Here is a 7,754-nt window from a genome sequence, read left to right as displayed (position 1 = left end):
GTGGCTGGTGCCCAGGGATGGGGTCTGGGGCAAGGAAGGGTACTCACGAGTGTTCCAAAAGGGACGTCCGGAGCAAGATGGGAGCTGGGGGCCGGCCTCTAAGTCTCAGGAAGAGGCTTGGGGCTCAGGCGGATGGGCGTGGGGGCAGGGCGTGGAGACTGCAGGGTCTGCCAGGGGTCTTGGAGAAGGGGATCCTTCCCGGTGCAGCTAGCAGGGAACCTGCCTGGTGGCCAGAACCTGGGGCCAAGTTGGGCAGGTCTTCCCTGGAGTGGCTGGTGCCCAGGGATGGGGTCTGGGGCAAGGAAGGGTACTCACCAGTATTCCAAAAGGGAAGTCCGGAGCAAGATGGGAGCTGGGGCCGGCCTCTGAGTCTCAGGAAGAGGCTTGGGGCTCAGGCGGATGGGCGTGGGGGCAGGGCTTGGAGACTGCAGGGTCTGCCAGGGGTCTTGGAGAAGGGGATCCTTCCTGGTGGGGCTAGCAGGGAGCCTGCCCGGTGGCCAGAACCTGGGGCCGAGTTTGGCAGGTCTTCCCTGGAGTGGCTGGTGCCCAGGGATGGGGTCTGGGGCAAGGACCGGCACTCACCAGTGTTGTAAAAGGGAAGTCCGGAGCAAGATGGGAGCTGGGGGCCGGCCTCTAAGTCTCAGGAAGAGGCTTGGGGCTCAGGCGGATGGGCGTGGGGGCAGGGCGTGGAGACTGCAGGGTCTGCCAGGGGTCTTGGAGAAGGGGATCCTTCCCGGTGCGGCTAGCAGGGAACCTGTCTGGTGGCCAGAACCAGTATTCCAAAAGGGAAGTCTGGAGCAAGATTGTAGCTGGTTTTATGCATAGGTGTCTATCAGAAATCCACATTCACCTTTGAAGTTGGGTTGAACCAATGAGACATGAACAGAATGAGATTTGTAACTTCTAGAAATGTTCCCAAAAGGGAGGGGTTTACTGACTGGGATGGAAACGTAGAATTGGGAGTCTTATCATGGAGAGAAACATATTCCTATTTTGTATGATAATGAATATTCTGAGGCCTTTGTTACAACATCTTAACCTACCTTAACAAACAAATAAGTTTAACTACCTCCAGAGATACTATGATTGATCAGCACAATAGTCCATGCAAAATACTTATTATCATAGTTGACACAAAGTAAATAGATTTTATTATGATATCTACGGTTAGTAACTTTATCCTCCCATTTGTTTCTCATCTGTGGTATAGCCCAATATTTTTATGTGCTTCATAGTGACAGCTCAGTCAATAGGTAGTAGTCTACATGCATGGTGGTGGTACCATAAGATTATAGTATCTAATAAGGCTGTGGCCATCTTAATTTATGTGAGCATACTTTATGGTATGACATAATAGTGGAATCACACAATGATGCAATAACCAGCAGAACATTTTCACATTATTAAGTAGCATGACTTCTAGTTTATCCACAGTAGATTGGGTTTATTTAAGACTCAATGTTTAGACAGGCCCAAACATCTCTAGAAGTCTCCAACAGTTCATTTTCTTCATGGACTCAACAACTTCCACCCTTATATAGAAAGGGAAATTAAACTAAAATACCATACTTGGTTGAATGACTTTTTACATTCTTAACAAGCTGTATAAGCAAGCAATCTTCAAACTTGAGTTTACATGCTGGAATGTTTAGCAATATTTCCATAAGTTTCTGGTTGTCACAACCTGAAGGGGTACTACTACTGGCATATAGGCATAGAGGTCAGGTGTCTTGATCAGTTCTCTGCAGTGCACACAGGACAGTGCCCACAGCACATAAAATTTCTGGTCTAAAATATAAATGGTGTTGCTTTAAAGGCACCTTGCCCTACAGGTGCACAGACAGGGATAATTTCCAATTTTCACATAGATGTTTCTGGAACATCTATCTGCTATTAATGTGACTGGGGTTGAGGAGTTATTCTAGCTCTATTTTCTTGCCTCTTCTTTCACATTCCTTCTTCCAAATGTGAACGAGAAAGGTTTACTTATCAGACAAGTTGAATCTCAGTAAGACTGTCCTCATTTTCCTCTCTGAGGTCCCACAGCGCAGCAGAAGAGAGTCATTAAGACATAGAGGCTGAGGTATTGTCCCAGGTTCTAATTAATACTTAGCCAGTTAGTAGCTGAGCAGCTACTTATACGATTATTTAACATTTGGAGGACTTCTGGCCACAGCAGGTTTTGTTGAAATTACATTTTACAAACATATTTTTGTTAAGGCTTATAACAGAATGATCAAGAGAAAATTTTTGAATGTGAAAATATGTTTGGTATTATGACAAAATGCTGTAGGCAAAGTGGACATGAATATACGTTCCAGAACTAAAGTCAAAGGTTGGTGGTAAACACCTGACTGTTATAAACTTGTACATTTTTATTTTAATACCTGATGGTGTGTGTTAAATCATGATCATACCTAGTTGGAAGCCACTGAAGATGTTCAAAGAATGATGCAAGAGTTTAATTTTAAACTGTCAATATTTACAAGGTTAGAGAAAGTATACAGTGTGTACATTTGTTTGAACTTACACTGAAAAAAATTTCCAGACTTCAATTTAAAAACGTGCAGGGACAGGGACAGAGTAAAGTACAAAGTTGAAAGAGCCAGGTTACTGCTGAATTCCCCTCTGTGTCCTTCCCTGCTTGATGAAAAAACAGAAAGAGGAAAAAAAACCCAGTCACATAGAGATGTGATTAAAATGCAGCAGCAGCAAGTCTTACTGTAGAAGACTGCTTCTCTCGGGCCCCACTCATCCTGCCAGCTAGCTTCTAAGTGGTTTTTTCCCTGTTCAAGAAGTTCTTCATGCTCCCCCAGCCTTTCTTTCAAACTAATACCTATTTTTTCCCCTTTTATCAAATAATGACTCTCTTAGTCATTGCTGCAGGTTTCCTGGACTTGTACAACCTGCTTATGACTCAACCTGCTTTTAGTGAGTGGGCCTCGAGATACAATCCATGATTATTAGGCAGATCTTTGAAAAATATATTCAAAAGAAAAGAAGTTTTAAAACAGAGCTGTAGGGTAGTGTGTGTGTGTGTGTGTGTGTGTGTGTGTGTGTGTGTGTGTGTGTGCGCGCGCGCGCGCGCGTGTGTGTGCACACATGCACACACATGCCTGTGCACACACAGAATCTGCCTTCGCGAGGAAGTTCTCTTCTCATGCTAGGAGGACTATTGGAAAAATGGACAATTCTGTCAAGCAAATTAATCTTATTTCTTGTTTTTCATGGCAAATTGTTAAGCTAGTGTGTGTTCAGTTGCCAAAGGATGGAATTTAAGATGCATGCACACACACACACACACACACACACAGAGACAGAGAGACAGAGAGACAGAGGTAGAGAAGGACAGAGACAGAGAGACAGAGGTAGAGAAGGACAGAGACAGAGTGAGCAGATGGCTGAAGTGTAATCTGGAAAGAAGGGTACCCTTGATGCTGTTCATCAGCCTAATCCTACATTCATACTGACGTCAGGGAACACAAGCTTAAAATAGAAATGGCAGACAACAAAACGGTTGACATGTGCCAGACTGGTTTACAGAGCATAGTACTACCCTGAGTTCTGGACTGGTAAATATCAACCTGTTCCCTAGAAGTCTGGCCCTCCACTTGATCCCTTCCTTGTCAGGAAACAGCTTATCTACACCTTGAACAAAGGGAAGAGATCTTCCCTTAAGTCCTTCGCCAGAACCAATGTACAGATAGTGATTTTGCATTCCTGTTGATCCTTTAGTAGCTGTGTGGCCTTGAGTGATATTCTTAATCTCTCTGAGATACAGTTTCTTTATCACTAAAATAAAAATAATGCTATCTTCCTTAACTCATGTACAAAATGAATGTGCGGCTTAAATGAGCTATCATTGTAATGTTATTTAAAGTACTATATAAAATACATTAAAATAGTCATAAGTTATCAATGTTCGTATTTCCTTTTCATTCATTCATTATTTTATGTGGGAAGTATGCTTGCCATGGCGTGTGTGTGGTGATTAAAACAACTTGCATTCTGGGGATTGAACTAAAACCATCAGGTTCTGTAACAAGCCTTTACTTGCTCAGCCAGTTTCTGAGAGAGAGGACCTATTCCGGGTTTGATAAGCTGTAACTATTAGAAAGAAATTAAAATTACAATCTCTTTAAATTCTACCTATTTTATGGCCTGCTCACTGATTTTGTCCAACTTGGACCTGTCTCTTTCTGGATGTAGCCTTTGCAATCATTGAAGAAAGCTAGTGTGGTCCTATTCACCCCCAAATACCAATCAGCTGAGAAGCACTTTTAAACAGTGAAAAACTACAACAGCGGTGAACTCATGTTCTGTTCTCAATATTATTATTCACATGACTGATGTCTATTTCCCCCTTTGGAGGTTGTTAACTCATGGAAATCATGTTCGTTGAGTCTAGAAAAGTGAAAGAATATGTTTGGATTTGCTCTTGTATTCCCAATGCCGGTCAACACTTAATGCCCTTTTGATGTGCTCATGAATAAGTGGCTGAAAATCTGTCATAGATGCTGTATTTCCTAAGCATGACAGGGTGAGTTTCCACATCCTGCCCCATGGTGCACACTGGATGGTGCACACCCAATGAAGCCCAGGACCCAGATTCATGATTCCAGACCATATTGGCAGAGCATCTGGCTTTCTTTCTCTTATCTTATTAACCCTCAGGAGGTGCTGGAGTGATGGCTCAGTGGCTAAAAGCACTGGCTGGTCTTCTAGAGGACCTGAGTTTAATTCCCAGCACCCACATGCAACTGTCTGTAACTCCAGTTGCAAGGGATCTGACATCCTCACACATATACACAAGCAGGCAAAATACTAGTGCATACTAAATAAAAATAAAATATTAAAAATAAACCCTCAGGAGCCACTGCCAACAACTGATGGCAATATGTGTTTCTCTCTCTCTCTCTCTCTCTCTCTCTCTCTCTCTCTCTCTCTCTCTCTCACATCAAGGATCAAGAATAGAGGGAATTAGACAGACCTATTTTAACTTCTCTTTTAGACAAACTAGTGGATTGACCACATGTGTGATTATTAGTTAGTGTTGTAAATTCATAACAAACAACTTTTTTAAATGAAGAGGGAAAGAATACATTCTGTGTATTTCCAGACTCACGTTTGGAAATAGTTTGTGTCTCTCTATTCTCTATTCTTGTTATTTAGTTTGTTACTTTTTCCTTTGTGATACTGCTTGTTGCATGCTTTAATTAAGCACATCTCACCTCCTCTCCACAATGCTGGTGAGCAGAGCGAGCAGGAGAGTCCTTGAGCTGTTTACTCTGCAAGGCTCTGTCAGAGGTGCCTCAGCTTCAGTTCTCTTTGTATGTCAATCTGGTCTTCTACAGCCTAAAAACAAATCTTTCTTTTTGCAAAATTCTTAAATATTTGAAGTTAAAGAAATCTAAGAAATCTGACTAGTAGGGGATTGTGTATATATGATATAGGAACAGTAAAGCTATAACTGGCCAAGCCCGTGACAGTCGGAACAGTGCTTATGTTGATTGTATTGTTAGCTAACACTGAGGCATTATGCATACTCAGTACACATTTAGGAAGAAAGGAAAGAAGGAAGAAATGAAGTGTGGGAGGGAGGGAGAGAAGGATGGAATTTCTAAGTAAACTATCTGAAAGAGTAAGATGTTTAGAATTCTAAGGTCCATTAGTGACCGCTAGTGTTTCTGCATGCACACAATTTATCTGGAGCATTCAGCATTTCATTTTGAGTGGTCACTGAATAAAGGTCTCTGGACTCTCTCTACCTCCGATTTTTACCTCCAGTTGAGTCACGAACACATCCTAGTGGGCAATTCATTGAAAGTTTCCAGACTACACATTCAGGTTCACTGTTCTCACCTGAGTCATTAGCATGCTCTCCAGGAAATTTGCCTGAATTAATTTAGTCTCCAGAGCAGCCAAACAAATGATTAGTTTTTCAAAAGAATAAGAATTCAATCAACTTAGATATATTTCCTTCTCCCTGCTTCCTTGAATATGCATGATACATAGATAAATCTCTCTATATAACAGTCTCTCTGCTTTATTTCAAGACAGAGAAAAAGTTGTTGAAAATTTCCCATTAGTCAAGGCTCAACAAAACAAGAAAGCTAATATACTCTGTCTGGTGGTGCAAAAAAATTAAATATATTCTACCACAATTCAAATTAGGAAAATTGTCAAGGACTTTCCTGAATTCAAACTACATTGGGCCCCATTTTCTCTACCTTCTACAGTTGACACTTGGGTCATGGTAACAAAACATATGGGTGGTCGCTCTATGGTCTATGGCTCTGAATGAGTCCTAGTGCATCACACATTTTCTATAGTAACTTAGTAAATATTGACAAGGATCTTTTGAGATGATTTTTTAAAGTGGGGAATGAGTTGAAGAATGTTTTCAGTTCCCTTTTTAGAGATCTGGAATTTCTCATGAGAGTCTATTGCTGTGGGATGTTCTGTATGGCAAATGTGTTGCTAATTAGTCAATAAATAAAACACTGATTGGCCATTGGCTAGGCAGGAAGTGTAGGCGGGACAAGGAGGAGAATAAAGCTGGGAAGTGGAAGGCTGAGTCAGAGAGACACTGCCAGCCGCCACGATGACAAACAGCATGTGAAGATGCCGGTAAGCCACGAGCCATGTGGCAAGGTATAGATTAATGGAAATGGATTAATTTAAGCTGTAAGAACAGTTAGCAAGAAGCCTGCGACGGCCATACAGTTTGTAACCAATATAAGTCTCTGTGTTTACTTGGTCGGGTTTAAGCGGCTGTGGGACTGGCAAGTGAGAGAGATTTGTCCTGATTGTGGGCCAAGCAGGAAAACTCAAGCTACAGTCTATACACAATTCTTTTATAATTCTGCAATCTTCTTGAACAGTTCTTCAGTGCTGTTGTCATCTCATTGTCATTGTTGTGGGAAGAGGGGATGGTGGTCATGGTCACAGCAATGGCAGCTGGTAACATCTGTTGCACACAGCCTGCTTTGTGAACCTTGTGATAAAGTCTTTGGTCATTGACTTATTCAGAAATTATTTTATCTTAGAGACAATTCTATCAAGGAAGTTTTGATAATATATGTTTCAGATGATGAAACTAAGGTAAACAAAACAAAGCAGTATATCTTAAGGTCAGATTTATTTTAGATGAAGAATTTTGCTTCATAAATATATTCCACTCTCTGACTCACTCTGAAGATTTCAGCATACAAATTAGTCATGGTTGAGGGTAATGTGGGAAGTCAACTATTAGGCCAGATTCAAGTCAGAGGAGTGCAGCCTCCACCAACCTGTAGTTCTACAAACATATACCCCAAACTTTCTTCCATTTATGATGAGTAAAAAAGTGATATAAAAATATCATTTTTAAAAAAATGGTAAGGAAAACAGGCTATTAATACATAAAATGTTTTCCAGTGGTTGTTACAGTTTGAAATATCAAATTAATATACTCATCATTCACAATATTAAGGCAGGAATTAGTCTATACTTCATAATTATAACTTGTCATATTATTAAAATCAAGATAATTTTGATTATGAGCGAGGTGACCAAACTGCCATTAGTAACAATGTAAGATTAGTGCTTCGTTCTTTAAAATATTTACATAGTTCATGCAAAAGCATTATTGTTGACAGGATAATAGTTGACTTAATTAAGGAAAATAATAGAAAGGAAACAAACATTTATTGACCACCTGCATCATATTTTACTAGGTGTCTCCACATACATCATCTCATTATGACAGTAAT

The sequence above is a fragment of the Peromyscus californicus genome, unplaced genomic scaffold, assembly GCF_007827085.1.
Source record: "Peromyscus californicus insignis strain IS unplaced genomic scaffold, ASM782708v3 Scaffold_10__1_contigs__length_136768540, whole genome shotgun sequence".
Lineage (NCBI taxonomy): Eukaryota > Metazoa > Chordata > Mammalia > Rodentia > Cricetidae > Peromyscus > Peromyscus californicus.
This window is presented reverse-complemented; position numbering follows the sequence as displayed.